The 19,191-nt window shown below is 31.1% G+C and overlaps 1 protein-coding gene across 1 annotated transcript in view; it reads right to left on the bottom strand.

Annotated features, from left to right (window-relative positions):
* Positions 1-19,191, bottom strand: part of Barc (RRM1_TatSF1_like and RRM2_TatSF1_like domain-containing protein barc) — a 108,303-nt gene that overhangs the window by 69,495 nt on the left and 19,617 nt on the right. The window lies entirely within an intron of this gene.

Below are 19,191 nucleotides of genomic sequence, written 5' to 3'. Positions count from 1 at the left end.
TGTACACTGCTGATTAACCTTCTCGTGCTTTTTCTTCCCACGAACTGCTTTACGAATTGCTGGCAAACAGTAAAGCTTATGACTAAACTGCGAATATTTATGAATTCATGGAAATCTTAGACGTGTAAGAAATCACAAAATTCGTATAATATTAGGAAATATACAAACTATAAAAAGCAAAATGCAAATTATAGTATTTGCAACCTGAAACACATTTTTATTTCGATTCCATTTCTTTAACTGTATTTACGAAGATATGAAATTGTATAAAAATCTACAGCTTACTTATGATTAGTCTTTAGTTGAATAATGGTTGCAAAATAGTTTATATCATTACCATATACCGATAATTCTACGCTCAACGCTTTAAACTTGTGAAATGATTTTTAAGAGAGGAGAACATTTCTCAATAAGTTCGCTCTACTCTAAATTATAAATGAAAAGTTCTGCCTAGAATTAATTATCGGGAAGTCGTCGAAAATCGTGAAGTAGGCGAAATATTTCACATTGTGCTAAATTCTATAGCACCCGATGTTCCAATTACGTCGAATATGGTCTTAGTTTCATCAAGAAGGTACCAAGAATCTTCTGACGTCAGTTTCATAAGAAACTGGTAAGGAATATATAACATGATACTTTCTTTAGTGAATGTTTATGTACGTTCTCTATGGACACGTTATTTTTGAAACTGCATTCTTTTTATTAACATTTGTACAATGGACAAAAGTATACCTTGTATTGCTGCCACGGAGACACCACCACTTTGACAAATTGTAGTCGGAAATGTATAGGATCCAATCGTAAATTTCGTCCTTCCCATTTTGTCGGTCAATCTAGTGACGCATTAGTGAGAGTGAGAGATACTCTTTTTTGTGCACCAGGTTCGTTCGATTCCAATTATACAACTACCAAAACATCGTTAAGCTAATCAATCACATGTAGAAAGCAATTTCCAGTATTGGTTTTCCATGTCTCTGTTCGCCAGAAATAGATCGGTGCACTTGTAATGATGCATTTAGGATTGGATCGACTTGGTGTATGCAAACAAATTTACTTCTTATTAAATCTTATAATTAAAGAAACCTTTATCGTGAACATTTTATTTGTATTTGGAACAGTTAACAAATTATACAAAAAAATGATTTCTACTAGAGAAATCTAAAGAATTGAAAGTTTAACGTATTTAGCAAACTGGCTAGTACCAAATCCAAACTCCTATTTTGCTGTAATTAACTATCTACATCAATATTTTATTAATCTTTCGATATCAGTTCATTTAGGGACGATAACAAGAACACATAACTTAGTTAGAACAGGCTTATCTTCAACTAATAACTAATAGGATATTTACATTTTGAGTTACCGCATCAACTGTGACAGAGAATTAGTGTTCCAAATCTGTAACTTGGCAACTGAATAATTCAATTCAAAGTTAAAATCGCCATAATATATCGATCTACTATATAATCAGGTCGAAGGTTATAGTTAGATATCGCAACTAAAAAATTTAAACACCAAATTTTCACGAGCTGAAGCTTATCATTGCATTTATTTTATGACAGTTCACCAGTAATTACTTTCCGTTTTTATTTTTCTTGTGCGTGTTAAAAGAATAGTGACTAATTAGAATTGCAGCAAATGTACCAGAATTGTAAAGATTTCACTATTTGTAGTGATAATATATGTGTACGTGGCTAGACTAAAAGCTAACTAAACGATTATTATAGGGACTTTTCTCAATTTTGATTGTATCCCTGCAATATTTTTTTAAACCACTATCTTATCACTAAAACATGAAACTAATTACGAAAGATGGTACAAGTATTCTACTTTTTGTTATATTTTTTTGTAAAAATGTAAAATTGAAAGATTTTGCTTATTTTATAATAATAAATATAGATATGGCATTTCTCCAATTTAATTCACTCATATTTCTAAAATTAAATGGTTAGGTACTTTACAAGGTGTAAACTTAAAGAAAAAGTACGATAGTTATACCGACAGGTACTAACGCTTTAGCATCTCTTCGCACCCGCAGAATGCCTAAGCACTTTCAAACTAGATTTCAAATTAGCTTGGCTTAGCTGCCACAGACGTGCAAGTATAGGAAAATTTTCAAAAAATTCTTATCATGTCTTTTCCCGAGCTCCTCGACCTACTTCTCTTTTTAGTGGCAGACAAAAAACAAGCTGTTTTTAAAAAACAACTACAGTTAGATAGCCAAAATTAGGAGAAGCCACTAGAGTAAACATTTGCCAATAGCATTAAATTCATCCCTAAAGCTATGTCCACATGCTTTGGAATATCCTGTACAATAAATCATTTCAAATAAAAAGAAATTTGTAGAAAGTTTCTGCTATAATCCAAAAGCTTGAACTACTTCAAAATACATTCAGAAAGCCTTTGAACCATCAGTCATTAGAACAGGTTCCGAAAAAGGCGCTTGAAAATAGGGAACGAGCCAGGAACACCTCTGCGTCAGTCAAATGGGCAGGTTACAAGACACTCCGCTTATCGGTGATCACGTAACATAACGTTGAAATCTCGGCGTGTGCCGCTAAAAATTTACGGGCAGCTCGACCGCCCTGGATTTACGGCGGCCTCGGTTCGAATCCGTTAAGCGAAAAAAGAGAAGCAACGGTGGAGTCAAAAGAACCGACAGGGCAATATCCATGGGCATAATACAACCACGCGTCTGAATAATCGCACTGGCAGACAGACGCTGGAATAAAAGTTGCGTATTCTTCGCACGACGCGTGAGTCATCCAGAGAACCAGCTGTAGATTTAATATTTACGGTGAAGCACGAAAAAATGTTGAGTCTTTAATAATTCACCACTGAAGGTGGGCTAAGTCCCATCTTAAGTTATCTATAGCGACGGACCGAAAATAAGACGATCCTTTTTTTTGTAAGAACTATACGTGTAGGTATTATTTTAAAACTTAATAGGATTGTTTATCAGCATTTTAAGATTATTCCATAGTTTTTTGAAGCAAAAAGGGAGGATATATGAGAAGTTCTAGATCATCTCTTTATGGCACCACAAAATGTTCTCTATGGCTGCCAAGAGTCCAGCTGTTGCAATGAACCGAAAACAAAGAACCAAAAAGATTTTTAATCTATGGGAGCATTACTATCGCAGATATCATGATAGTTTGAAAATTTTGAAAAATAAAGAAATACCGCTATGTTGAAGGAAAAATGTGCTTACCAAGCAAAGACAATCAATAGTTGTTTAGATCCCTAAACTCAAAATGATTTCGAATTAAAACGATTTTGGTAGGGGTAAGAATGACACACCTACCAACCATGTCTGCAAAGCCTAAAGACAACTAGTCAAACCGTTATAGTTATCGTGACAACCATAAAGAATAATTCTACATCTGTCCTTTCTGCTTGACAAAATTTTTAAATAATCTTATAATGGTAATAAACAATCCCATTAAATTTCAAAAGGATATGTCGTATAGTATTTATAGAAAAGAATTGCTAAGGATCGTCTTATATTTTATCATGGTCGTCACAATAGAATGGTCCCTTAAATCTGACCCGCATTGTGACTTTGTCGTATGAGACAATTCATAAATTATTAACATTATCAGCATCAGATTGAGCGTCTGAGTTTACTTATTTATAGCTTAACAAGTTAAATACCACACAATTTCTTAAGGTGTTTTAGATTCTTTTATTTATTCAGATATAAATACCTTTCTTAAAAGAATATCCCTACTTGGAGGCATAGATCTCACACGGCTTTTAAAATAAAAATTTATTATATAATTATAAGTCAAAAGGTTTGAGTTAGGTCTGGGTTAGATGAAATTTTTCTTACATTTTTAGTCATTTTTCAAGAGAACACAATGTAATTTTCATGCAATTATCTTTATTATTACTCAAATTACTGCATGTTTACCACAGTGTATCGTTTTGGATTTTGAATGACTACTATGATGGATTGGTGAATATTCTACAGTAGTTTTTTTCATCACCTGAAGAAGTAAAAACTGTTATAATTTTTTACTTTATAAATAGAACTGCAATTTTATAAAAAAGTATTGTTTTCCTTCATTGCGCTTCAAATTGTTTTTGAATTTTTCATTTTAGGCCAATACAACGACTCAAACCGTGGCAACCATTTAGAATACCATACTGCAGAAGACATACAATCATTTAAATAATAATAAAGAAAATAGTACGAAAATTTAAATGCATTATCTCAAAATATGACCAAATACTTATACAATGTGTCAAGATTATAGATCCATATTAATAAAGAATATTTTATGCTAAAGATCGTTCTAAAAACGAATAAAAATACTTCTTTGAAAGGGGAAAAGTAGAAGACAATTTCCCGATTACATTTGATATTTTTCATCAGTATTACTAACAGGCAGCTTCGATTGACAATTTATGAATGTTAAGATTTTTTCTTGTGAAGTGTCTAATCTAATTTAAAATTCCTGTCGTCAGTGATTACTATAACATTCAATACGTTAGGAGAAAGTCAAGAATCTACTCCGTTATCAAAAAACGTTCCAGATATCACCTATTGTATATGTACACGTGAACAAGAAGTACCATGTGAAGTTTAATAAATATATTCACAATATATTTTCAAACTTCATATAACCAACGAAACATACATTTTGTACGTAAATTGAAAAAATATGTAAAACATCATATCAAATACTTTTAATGAGGACGTAAAACTTTATATACAAATCGTAAATTTGTACTATACATACACATACGTATAAACATATGTACTGTAATATGTAAATCAAATTTTGTTAAAATTTACTTTCTAACATTTCTGAATAAATACATGGTAAGTAATTTATAATCTCATAGTACTATCTCACTTTAATATCGAAGCAACAAATATATAAGTCTCCAGTTGTATGTGTAGTATGATATGTACTAACAATTTTTATAAGATAAGGTCAACTATGTTATACTACGTTATACAATACTGCTTTCCTTTGATTATATCTTGACATTAAAATGTACAGAATATAGATGGCAAAAAATTTCAATTTTTAAATGACTAAAAATTAAATAATTTCCACAATTTTAAAACTGTGCCACATCTGGTAGCTGTTTTATTAAAAAATATATTTTTTAATCTACAAATTCTGAAGTTTACAAATATACGTACATCTAGAAAAAGATATTTCTATCGACCTGAATTTCTACATGACAATTTAAGCGCAAATTTCTCGAAACATCTATATCGAACTGTATAAATATAATTTTTCCCAATGAACATTTAAAATGTTTAAAATTACACATTTTCATTGTTTTAATTTAATAAACAGTCAAGCCTCTTAATAAATAAAATAAATCTTATGGCTTAATATTTTGTCAAGACATTTCTTCTCCTTTACATCAGATGATTTCAGTCTGTTTAATCACATTACCTTTAAAGGTGTAGGTACTATAAAATTAGCCGGTGTGGTACAGAATGAACATGGAAAGCTTTAAACTACGACGACGAACCTCTATAAAGATAACGTACCATCAGAGATATGGTAAAATAAATGAAACAAGCACAAGTACTATTATATAATTCGAAAAGGGATCAAGATCGTACGATTAGTTTAAACCAATGCGAGTAACACAAATGGAGATTAAATTACATTATTTTCCCAGAAATCCTGTTCCATTTCACATTATTAACTTAAACATAGCCCGACCTCCTTTCCTCGAAGATAATACCTTGGTAGCACACTTACTTAATTGAAAAACTTGCATGAATCAAATTTTCGTATCTTCAAACCACAAAGCACTAAATACACACGTGTGCTATCTTTAATTACTTGGAAACTACATAGAATTTCTGAAATATAAGGAGCAGTACATGAAAGTGACGACACAAGAACTGTTCTCCGTTCTTGTATACAGCATGTGCAAGTTTATCCCAGCAATTTATAATGATATTCAAATCGGGTAAGCGGGTAAGCCATGGCAAACTATACTGTTTTGGTCTATAAAATATGTGTTCACAATTTTGGCTTGATGTACGAAACCATTATCACGCTGGAAGATGAGATTTCTTTTTGTAATCCTATATGCACGTAAATTTATTTAAGTCTACACATGCATACACGTGTATCTTTTGCTGTTCATTTTGCCATTATCAAACTACGTATCAGTTTTGCCTCTGCACCCAATTCTTGCACAAGCTATTACACCACCACTGTCTTTTTCTAACAATCTTTGAAATTTGAAGAAAACTCAGATTCTGATTATTCATTTAACTACTTTTCCACGACTGGTATCGATACCTAATCATCTAAGACACAACACTTGTTATTAGCTGCTCAACAGACCACAAGCTACTGAATAACGTCAACAATGTTGAATCTCAGAGTTGTCAAATAATTCCTCAGTGAGAGGGAAAAGCAAACCCAGCGTATATCCCACCCCTAAATACCCCATGATAGCCGAATGGGGGACTACCGTAGGTTATTTGAAGAGTGTGAAAGGTCAGACAAGTTCGTGTTTCCCTCTCAGCGACGAATTCCCTGGTAAACTTGGACAACATAAAACTCAAGTGTACTATCATTTTGCCCTTGGTGTTTACGTGTTTTTTCCGTGAACTGCGAATATTAGTGTAAGTATTCTTGTTTAATAACGGATTCCTTCTTCTTGCGCAATGACCTTTAGATACTATTCTTTATATTTCAAAAATTTTACGTAGCTTTTAAGCAATTAAAGGGAGCACGTGTAGCGAAACGCAACAATGTACAAATTAGAAATCGTATCGGAATATACAATCTCTTTTTATAATATTATCTCTGCGTATTCTCATTAATCGATAATTCATCCATAAAATATAGTTAGTTTTCGATACTGATCATGGAACTGTGTTAATCAAATTTTCGTATCTTTCTTTTGTTCTACGAAAGCCTGCCATGTCAAAGCATACTGGTACATATTAAAATAGAACATGGGATTGTATCTGTCGAAGCATACAAAACTTTATGTCGAGTTTGCATCGCTTGATTCTACAAAAGTAGCTTGTCGAACTAAATGATAGGAAGCAACAACTTTCAAAGAATAAAAGAGAGCGACGAAAATGCTCTTTCAGAACTTGAATACCTGAATGCTTCCTGGTTACCAGATGAAAACCTTTAACGAGCTTGTTAAATATAATCCTTTTTCCCCGATAGAACATCGAAATAATAAGCAGAGCTCTTTCAACTTTCTTAAAGGACTACCCATTTCCTGAAAAATGTCAGTTATGGTTGGCTTGAACAAATATACCTACGATCATGTGAAAACTTGTATTTTTAAAGTAACATTTGTCAAGTGAATTTGTATCTACTGAATATGAATATTGGACAGTTTCTAAATCGAATTATAAGAACAAATAATTTTAGAGAGGATAATTCAGTGATCCCATATCTCAAATCTATCTACCAAATATTTGTTATTCAACGAAAATTATTATAACTTTCAAAAGAGACACTTACAAAACATTTGCCAAAACCTTTTTGTTAAACAAAATTATTTTATCAGAAATTATTTATCAGAAAAGTCATCGATCAAATTTCTTTATTTCTTTATAAGTCCTAGGTGGTACATATTTATAGGTTATGTATGTATATAGCAAACTAGTTCTGAAAAGCGAATTGAACGTACGTATTATTATAGAAATAATGATTTAGACAAAGAGGTTTAAATTAATATGTCACCGTTTCTACCATGCCTATTAGTATTACAATATTCATCAAATAAACTAAGTAATTCAATTAAAATCGATTAAAATTTTGTTGTCTGATCTCATAATACATATTACAAAAAATAAAAATACGTTTAATACAACAAAATAAATGTTCGGTCTTTAACCGACGATGTCGTTGCTTGACCATTTTTTAAAAATGTAATTTTTTGTATATTTTTAGCCCTATATGAAACAGATGCATTTTGTTTTAAAAATTTGAAATTTTTCAAAATATGCGGCATTTCTTCCATGCTTACGGTACGCGAAATATTTTTAATTAATTGCATTCATAAAATAAGATAAAGATAAATAAATTCCCTCTGAATATATTTTTCGTCCTTAAAAAATTAATTGAAATTTAAATGTCAAGTTTGAGTAACAAAATGAGTTGAATGACGTAATATTTTGATCTTCGAATGATCGTGAGTCAAATAATAGCAATATACCTATACAATTATATTTTTCAAAAATTCAATATACGATGTTACTTAAAAAGAAAACAATAATCACCTTTAACTAACATCGAAGTTGGCCTCAAAGGGGAATTTTCTCGATATGTACTTTCCTCTACCTAGTTACATTTTAACTATTTTCATTGAAACTTCAGATATTATTTGCGAATCTATGAAGACAAGTAAGTTCCCTATTTTTCTTGAGTTAGTCTTACCTATATAATTATAAAAAAGTTGAAGTATGAAGTATTGGTTTTCTTTTAATAACATTTCAAAATATTAACGCTTAGGTACCCAGCTATTTCGAACATTAAAGATATTTTGATCTTCCGAACATTTCCTGCAAGCATTCTCTAAATTCTCGACCCGTACCTTTCCCGAGTGTCGTTAATCATTGTTTGCATTCTAGCAAAATACTCCTTCGCGCCGTTTTTTATTTCTGGCTCTGGACGGAATCCAAAAGAATGGGGAGGTTCTGAGTTAATTCATATTTACTGACACGTAGTCAGGTGTATTTTTATTATGCGCGTCCGATCGTCTGCGAAACTTGCATATGCTCCGTTGCTTTTCAGATCGAGTGTTCGGTCCCGTGATTCTATCTTAATTAATCCGTTTCATTCTCGTTGAACGTTTTGCGCGTTCTTTTAATCAAACGTGTCTCGTCGATACCGTTTTTCGTTTTACACACTTGTAGTTTACGCCTTAACAAGCTGTAATTTTCTCTTAATTATACGAATGACACTATCCAACGCGCCTTCTCCGTGTTTTCCTTTTCCCCTGTGATCAGACTGATTTATTAAATTGTTTCGCTTACGGAATAATGGCCTGCGACCAATGCGTTATCGCGTTTTGATACTCGTGTGTATACTGTGATAATTTATAGGCAACCTTTTTTAAATACATATCTGTAAGATGCAAAAATTATTTTTTATGTAGTTTTTCACAATATTCTTAACACTTTGAGTGAAAATGACGTATGTTACTCGCGTTAAGTCTCTGTAACAAGCTCAACTTTGACAGACTACGCTCTCTTCATAATATCTGGAGAATAGACGTGTGCTAAAATTAAATAGCATGGAAAGACATGTTTGCTTCAAAATATATCATGAGACAAGGGGTTAAAAGAGAATTTAAAAACAGTCATATCAGATCTCTGTGTTACACTGAACATTGTCAGGCATGTGTTTTAAAATAAATCGTAAGACAAGAGTTTAAATATGTCTTTTCTATAGTATATATTACGTTTACATACAAATATATGATTATTTTAAATGAGTTTAAAATCAACCAACATTTTAGTTTAACATACTTCGTAGAATGGATAAATTAAGAATACTTTAAATATCTCAAAATAACTATGATTACGTTAAAAAAAGTTGATTTTAAAACTATACAGAGGCGAGTATAAAAATAATGGAACTCGAAACTATTTATCAGGATTAATGTATGGTAAATATAAATAAAACTAAAATCGACATTATAATACATTTTTAAGAAGTTTTCTAACAACCAGAAACAAAAAAGAATAAATACCATTCGATTATAATAATATATTAAAAATGATTTTTTCAGCTTGATGAGAAACGTCGTAGAGCGATTATACTCTAATAATATAATATATCTCGGTAACTTTTGTATACATTGCGTCGGTTACACCTAAATATGAAATTTATCTACTTGTATTCAAATAGTTTAAGCTTCTATATTTATATTCCATATATTTTCTCCAAATTATTTTACTGAATAACACCAATTGATTCCTGAAATTTGTTCGATGTAAATAAATCCAAACTTAACAATATTCGAATAATAAAGTACAATCCACTGAAGAACAATTTTCCAGAAAGTACTAAGATTAATCATGAATTATCGCAATGAATTTTTTAAATGTCGAATTGTCTTAACGAAATGTAGTTCTTTAAAAATAAAATTTGGACACAATTTAATTGGAACAGCAACGACTTAACAAGATTCCGCATTCCGGAATTCCAAAGGAAAATCAATTAGTTGTTGACGTCTGACAAATGTAGCTATCAGATTAACGTCTATCTGTTGGATTGGCAACTCGCCATTCCAAGACTGGTCACTGTTTGACGATATTTTCGAAGTGGGTTTACACCTAAGTTTAGTTTACTCTGGCCAAGAAAATGATACTACAAAAAATGAAGAAAAGAATTTCAACAGCTAGTCAAAGTCTAGTTAGTCGAAGTCTAGTTAGTCGAAGTCCAGTTAGTCGACTCATTGTCAAATTGGAATTGATCATGACAAGTTGTCAAGTACCTATTAGATCCCTCAGTTTTTGATATTAAGTTATTAATATTCTGTACAACGTATTATTATATATACTCGAAGCTATTAATATCAGAATACAATTAGAAGTTATTCTTTATTTACAGATAGTGGAAACAATAAGAAATATTAATGTGCAGTTACTTAAGACAGCCATTGCTATTTACAGCAAACGCCGATATTGAGCAAAATGTGTTACAATTTTCCATATAAACTTCGTCAGTGAAGATAATAGAATTACATAAAATTCTGTAGATAACATTCTAAACGTACTATACATTTATAATGCCTATTAAGAATACTTTTGGGTATATCTTTGAAATTGAAACTGAGCGGTGATTGCATGTATAGATGAAATTATTCGCAATAATGATCTTGACATTTGGATCATTGATACTGACATTTGGGAGGTACACCGTTTTGTAAATAATTATTAAATTTTACTTTTCATAGTTAAGAGCGAGGATTGAGATTTTAACTGCACAAATGGATCACTGTAAATGATGATGACTAGATCATTTTCTTCCTATAATTATGATAGCAACTCTATGGTATGAAAGTACCGACCGTTTCTGAGAACAGAGCTAGCAAGATGGGATAGTGTGGAAAACCGCTGATTCGTTTACTACAATTATTTCAGCTCTACAAGTAGTCGAAGCCGCAGATAATCACATCTGCTCTGCCAAAGTTAAAGTTACCGATTTAAGAAGTTTTAATTACACCATTATCAACAGTGTTTGACTGTGTTTGACATACTTCGTATGTGAGTACTTCTACACCGATAGATATCAGTAATTAGTGTAATTACTAAATAATGGGCTTGTTTATTGAGTATTGGTAAATGTTTCCAGAGCCATATGTCTGATCGACCCGAGTACCCAGCTTGTAACAGGCCAATAACATAACATAGGATATTTTATACTATAATAACTGCAAAGCATATTATCATTCTGCTCGTTTTGATCGCCATACTGGCTAATTTAATATGTAATTCTGACATTACTGCAATTTGTTTAATATTATAGAATAACTGTTTGTACGTATAAAATATGGTTTCTTAAATACGAACACAATGATATAAAGCTTTTTACCAGTTAACACTAACCTTCGTTTTACACAAAGCTCGGGTATCGCCCACTTACTTAGCATAGCACATGAATCATAGCAGACGAACTTCATCGTATTGGCATTATTATATGTAGTTCAAATATAGGTGTGTCCACTGGTGTCCATGTGCTGTGCTGTTAAGTATTAGACTAGTAAAAGTATAATCGTTAAATTTCTAAAATTTCTACAGTACGACCAGTTAATTTAATTTTTAATGTTGCATCTACCCTCAAGGGTCATTAGCAACCACAGTTGATATACATGGCTTTGGCTTAAATTTGGTTTAGTATATGTTCCATCGAGATTTTGGTGTTGCAAATGGTGCACAGTGGTTGGTCTTCTTTTTAGAGCAAGAAGGACAGTTATATTTACTGTGTCTTCGACAGCTCTTTCTGAATTAGTCTTCAATTATTTTTTGCAAATATTTAAAATAATACTTTCCTCATTTGTACTAATTGTAAAACAGATTCGCCTAATGCGTTTTTTAACAGGCAATTTTAATATTTTTGAAGAAAACATTCTTCGATTAGACACGTGAGATAACTGATAGAAGTTCATTCCTGAACGTTGACAATTACCTCACAGAAAGCAGTGGCTAAATCCGAACGAATCTAGGTATAGCTTCTCCTAGAATCGACCAGCCGTCCAAGGGTTAACTATCATTTGGTAGCCAATAACTGTAGTCGCAGCATCGACCATATGACTATCACTCGTACGTTTTACTATCACTCTATTCCTAGAACTAGAAATGACCCCAACTTTCTGGTATGAAGGAATCCTTTTTCTCATCAATGTCTGCTGACTAACGACGGCAACAATCGCGTGATTGCAAGTATTGTTAAACCGATAACTGTAAACTAAAGTATAGATAGCATTGATAAATATAAGAATAACGTGGACACAAAATTAAGCAGGTGCAACCACATCGCAGGAAGAGGAAGGAACAAAAAAGAATCGTCACCGCGACGGATAGCAGCAATCGATTGATTATAATATGAATTTCGATTACTTGCCAAAATCTATACATAATTAGATTAAGAGACTAATAGAATAACCTAATTCAGCTGAAAGTGTCAATATAAGCCCTAATTAATGTGAAATCAAATTCGATAAATATAGGTACATTAGCCGATAATGGATTACACGTTATAAATAGAAAAGAGTATAAAAATTTTACATATCTGATGCTTTTATCATTACTGAAGATTTTTAAACTAAGCAGCCTCATGAATTATAATTCTTACATTTAGTAAGACGATTATCAAAAGACTATCCAAAAGAAAATATATTTATATATCATAAATGTGAAATAAAACCTAAAAATTAAGAAGCCAACCAGAATTAAAAAGGAACTTGTAAAATCAGGTTTTTAATATACCAGAACCTTCGTTATGTACGATGTCTATTATGTAGAGTTTTGATTAAAAATAATAGTGCAATAGAGCTTAGATTAAATTCTAAAATATAATTTAAGTAGTATGCCAAAAATAAAAATATTTCGCAATGGAGGATCTGTTTCAGTATCGAGTTTGCTTTAAGTCTAACTGAATCTGTTTAAATCTATTGAAACGTTGAATGAGAGTTAAGTTAGTTGATCGAGGTCCTATTGCTTGAACTAATCCCTAGCATTAATTTCAGATTAGTACAATTTAAAATATTTAGATTTTTCTTTGATTTTGGCATTTTTTATTAAATTACGGCATTCTAGCGGATCTAGAGAAGATCTTTCAGTTCAAGGCTGCAGGAATGAAGATAAAGTAATGATATTTGTTCAGGTGTTACGAGTCGAGGAGCACGAAAAAGCGGTTTACCGGAGTCTATATTTTGCGCGTTTTCTTGCACGAAAATTGCAAATTTGCCAGCATATTTGTTGCCTGAAACGACAGCTATGATGTTTTTAGTAGAAATTATCGCAAATTTCGTCACCATGTGTAAATTATTTTCTAAAACGTGTTAGAAAATGTAGTAATAGAAAAACAAGATATAACTATTTTAGGCGCACAGTTTATGTGTATGCAAAGTGGTTTATTTAAGACTGGAAACTGAAGTATTTTCAGTTTCAATAAATTCAAATCTTAATTTATGGTTTTCTGTGAAGCACATTTTTTGACCTAGCGTACAGTTAACTGAAATCAAACAATATACAATATGGACACTACTTCTTATAAAATTATTTACAATACAGCTTACGAATTCTTTTTCTATCTAAGTTTGTAAACATATTATAAATGCCTCAGGTTGACTTTTTTTAGCGAAAAAACTTATCTTTTCTTTAGAAAATCATCGTTACCTTTTATTTCAAAATGATTAAAAACTCAAATTTATTAAAAAATGAATTTAAAGTTCATCCGATAAACAGTGTTACGATTTTACGTTCATAATGCACTTTCAGGAACTTCAGTCGACTGTAAAGAGTTAAAGCAAAATGCTTAAAGTGATCTAAATAAAATATCAATATTTTACTCGATAATTACCATGGAACAAAAGCTTAAAGTGAATCTACTTTTCAAACCTTCAAGATAGTGTCCTCCCTTAATTTTTAAAAACCTCACATGAATTTACTTTTCTCAATATCATCAACTTCAAGACACCCTGTACGAGTGATTCAAGCAATAATGATTTAATGTATCGTCGAACTTACAAGCTATCCAACGATAAACATTCTTTCGCGAACCTCTTTTCCGTTGGAGCAATTAAACTGTCGCATCGTTCAAATTGCAGTGCGAATTCCTGGCCTTCCCAAAAATGATGCAACACACGTATCAATGCAATTTACTTACATAATTGACATCATTGCCGTCTACAGTCACTGCTTATTTATAAGACTCGCGGCGAAACTGGAAACCCATAGAAACGTGAAGCCGATCACGATTTCAATTTCAAATTCACGCATCCTTGACTGATGGTAAATGCCAAACCGAACTGGTTGAACTTCCTTCGCATTCAATTACGATTGCTTGCCATGATGCGATGGCGTAACGTTTAAACTATTCGTAATTGTCGAACGCACGGAATCGATATTGTACTTGCTATGATCACCATCTACGGGTTATGATCTTTTGAAAGTAAAGTGGCTACAACCACAATGTTCTGACAGAGTTTCTGACCAAAGAGAAATTTCGTTAGACATATATACTGTTAAAATTAAGGGACTATGAAATCAAATGTACAGTCTCTAGCCGACGAATTAGGTCCCCTTGAGTACTACTGAAAAGCTATCAAACTTCGTAATCCTGTAACTTTGTTAAAATTCCATGAAAACTGTTGCGATAAGAAGCGAATAAAAGGTTTGAATTCGTTATTTTTGGGACTTTCTGACTGATTTTATTTTTATCGTAGATTAATAGTTATATGCAGCGTAAACAAAAGAAGAGTTCATAACGTTTAGAGTAGATAGTGACTTGTCAAAGTACAATGGAAAGTTTTAATAATCATGGACTGAAAAATTAGTGTTTTCAAAGTTATAAATGATTTTCTGTTTCCATCTAAGTGAGTGGCTCTTTCATTTCAGAAGCTATATTGGACCATATGCAAATAATTGAGTATCTATCTATCCATTCTACATATGTATAATAACACAGGATTATCTAATTATGTGATGTATCGCTAAAGAAATGTTAATTACACGTTGCTCATTTAAAGGCAAACAAAAAATGCTCTGCTTCATTTGGCGATTATTATCTATCCTGCAAATTATAAATTATAACTCTCTTTTTTTGTTTACTTTATATATGTAGCTGACATGCTCCTGAGATAAAATAAATTATTCTGGAAAGTCTTCTCATTTTTTCACAATGTATGAAACAAAGTGAAAATAACATAACCCATTTAATAAAATATATATAACGAAATAAAAGGATTACAAAATTCTGACAGCATTATTTAAAACGTAACATTGGAAAAGAATTGTTGAAAAACAATTGCAAATTTACATGAAAAATATGAAAGAGCTGAAAACAATAAGGGAATTAGAAAGAATAAATCGTCATGTTTATTGTACCAAATAAATAACAAATTTACTCTTCGTGTGTCTCAATAGTATTGTGAATTGTACTCTCATTTTTCAGATGAAACTATACTTTAATTAGAAGTAGATATCACCTTAAATAAAATGACGAATATTAAACAAACTTCCAGAAATATGAGTTCTTCAAGTTCTTTCCAGAACTTGAAAGAAGCCGTTTCTGATACCAATTAAGAAGAGAGCAAATTTAAAACACAGATATCAACCTTTACCGTTCTGCTCAATTACTCCGCGAGAATATTAATGACTCGATGGTACTTGTATACATCACAACTAACTCGATTCCTGCCGTCAGATAGGTGCTTCGTACCCTCGTCTTTCATCCCATATAAGCACATATCATTGCAAATATTTTGCATCAACTACATACTCAACTACATATTCTTGGACATCAAAACCTGGCCAGAACCCTAAATTTAATTATGGTTATATGGATTTTAGAATCTATCAATGTTTTCATCCACAATCTAACTGCTAAATTAAACAAGTAAAGTAAACAATAGGAGGAAAGTGAACTTATTAGGTATTTCTCCAGATATGAGTTTTAATCAAGTTCTCTCGATTTTTAATATACTGACCACTGTACGCTGGTTCGAATGAACAAATCCAAAGTTGCTACTGATGACTGTATCTACAATATTCTAGCAAGGACTATGCAAATTAATATCTTTGTATTTCGTTTGTATGAAACTACACCTCCTAGTGACATTAACTTAATATTTAGAGAGTAATTAAGATTGAAATTGGCCAATTTTTGTAGAACGTGAAAGGTCGTTCCGACTAGTCGAATTATTTGCATACTAATAGCTTGATATCAAATTTATGTTCACATATATCAAATTACTTGAATTCAAACTGTCATACAACAGTAAGGTATTATTATATTAGTTATTTTATAAATTTTACTTTATGCAACTACGATTATTTAACCCTGAATAGCTAACCTTTCGTAAAAATGACGATTATAACCTGGAAATCTCAAATAGCTTACTTATTTAGAGTTGAAGCCATTATAGACTGATCCAATGATTGAAATTTACATGTTTTATCTCTTTAAATTAAGTATTTAAATCAGTCATCAAATTAAATCAACCATCAAATAACCAACTGATTGCATAAAAACCAATTACATGTACCCATTTATAATAATATAGCAAAGAGTTGAATAAATAATTCAATTGCAGAATCTATAATCCATTAATTATTTGCAACCAAAATATTTTATACTTTGAGTATGTTTTAATTTACAAAGACAGAAAACGAGGTAAATCGTCAAAAACAGAAAGCAGTGCATTGTATTGAATGCTTTGTATAATTTCATGTGCAAATACAATGTTGATCACACATCAGATGAATAAAATGTAAATCTCAGTCATAGTGTAAAAAATTTTGCTGTGTAAATTGAAAAAATTAAAATAAAATCTACCAATTTACGCGTAGCTTACGATAAAATTCGTTCACGATGTACAATAAATTCTGTTGATTTTGGAAACGATTGAAATCTTCTATATATTTAAAACATAACAATGTATAAACAATCCTGCAATTATTACCTCAGCAACATAATAACGTATTAAACTGTCATGAATTAGTTCGTCTTTACTCGTTTTAAAATAATCAAATTAAACCATACAAAGAATAAAATTAGTCAATAATTTCTTTTCCCTTCTACTTTTTAACAATTTTTTATATTTTAATTTTTTTCTGTTAGCTCTCTTATGCGACAAAACGTTCTCTAAATTAATTAATTGTTTTTCAATACCTTTTTCATTTACGTACTATTTAACATTCAAAATGTAATTCTGTTGATTCAGATAAATCATAAAAATATGTATTTGTACAAACATCTACAGTCTGTTTATGAAATACAAAAATAACTTTTTATATCTGATATAAAATTCACATATTTTAATTGAATTTAATTTTTCTTTGTCTACTGTTATAAGTATAGGACAGACAAAAGCAGATCTCTGATAGGAACACAAAGACCTTATGGAACGACGTCATACATTGAACACCATTCTGTACAGTTTTCCCAGTAAAAATACGAAATAACGTTCTTTAATAAATATAATTCCTTCGTGTAACTGGCATTTTTGTGAAACCCAAGGAACATTGAGTGAAGACTTCCATACATAAATAAATTTCATTCCGTAAATTTAGCTATTTCATAGCGTAAACTTCTAAACCAAGAAATATTACGCATGTTTCTTAACATTTTTACATATCAAATTTATTCTATCTACTAAACTACCACTAAGCTTTAACCCTTATCGGTTGCACGTTACCTGTAACACGACATTGTAACTTTTCCATATCGGTCATATGTCACATCTCATATGACATACATGTCATGTACATGTACAGTAAGCACCAAATAAAACTCCAACCTAATGACAAATGATTGTACAAAGTGCTAATGTCCGATGGAGATTAAATAATATAAACTGAAATAATTAAAAATATAATATTATAAAACAACTTTATCATGTTAGTAAATATAGAATCATGTCTCAGAACTGTTCTCAGAACATTGAAATCGCATGCATAGACATTCATTCATTTTCCCATCGTTTTCCAAGAATTGCAACTAAATGCATTAAGGGTCAAGAGTCAAGAGACACTGATATAGTATTTTCGTTCCACAAATTCAGCTATTTCATAGCGCTAACTTCTAAATCAAGAAACATTTGACATGTTTTTCAACGTTTTTACACATGAAGTTTATTATACTAACCTAACATTAAGCTTTAAACGTTATCAGTCGAAATACAATGTCAATATGTCACCTGACCTTAGCTGACACTTGTAGCTGTAATGCTTGCGAAGCATTAGACATAACCTTACAAAAGGACACGACCTATTCCTGAAAGCCTCAATAGTGCGAACTGTATGTCGTCGGGCCGTGAAAGTCACATATCTTACTCTTATCAATTATTATACTTAAAACCTAAATGAAAATGCGTTGTTACTTTTTACATAACTATGCATCTTGTGTAATCCAAATTTTCCTGTTGCTTATTCTCTAATGCATCTTTAATTACATCACAATTAGACTGTAAATTATAACAAAATCTCTAATGCATCAACTTTCTTAGCTTTAAGCTGTCAAAAAAATCAAAATGGCGCATAATTAATTTTTTGTAATTGGTTTCTTTTGAACTCAAACTAACAAAATATATGCATATATAATATGTACAAGCACTATTCATAAATAACATATTTCTTTAAAAACATACATTTCGAATCTTAATTAATAGAAACAAGTATTAACATGTTAACTACCATGTCATTTATATATGGTTGGCAATTTTTATACTATATGAATAACATTAACGTATACAATTATAAACGAAGAAAAGATATTCTATTAACAAACAAATTACAGCAGTAGGTAAACTAAAAGAGGGAGAACACTATACTGTAAATGCAAAATTGAATTAAAAATCACTTTTTTTCAACTTGGAGTCACTGCCGAAGTAATAAAATTGTTAATGAATTTAGGGCGGCAACCGTGTTAGTTAGCACAGGGTACTAAAAAGAACCAACTTTAAAGGCTCATAATACACATAAAAAAAAGCAGAAAATGA

This window comes from Calliopsis andreniformis, chromosome 1, assembly GCF_051401765.1.
Source record: "Calliopsis andreniformis isolate RMS-2024a chromosome 1, iyCalAndr_principal, whole genome shotgun sequence".
In the NCBI taxonomy this organism is placed as follows: domain Eukaryota; kingdom Metazoa; phylum Arthropoda; class Insecta; order Hymenoptera; family Andrenidae; genus Calliopsis; species Calliopsis andreniformis.
This window is presented reverse-complemented; position numbering and strand designations above follow the sequence as displayed.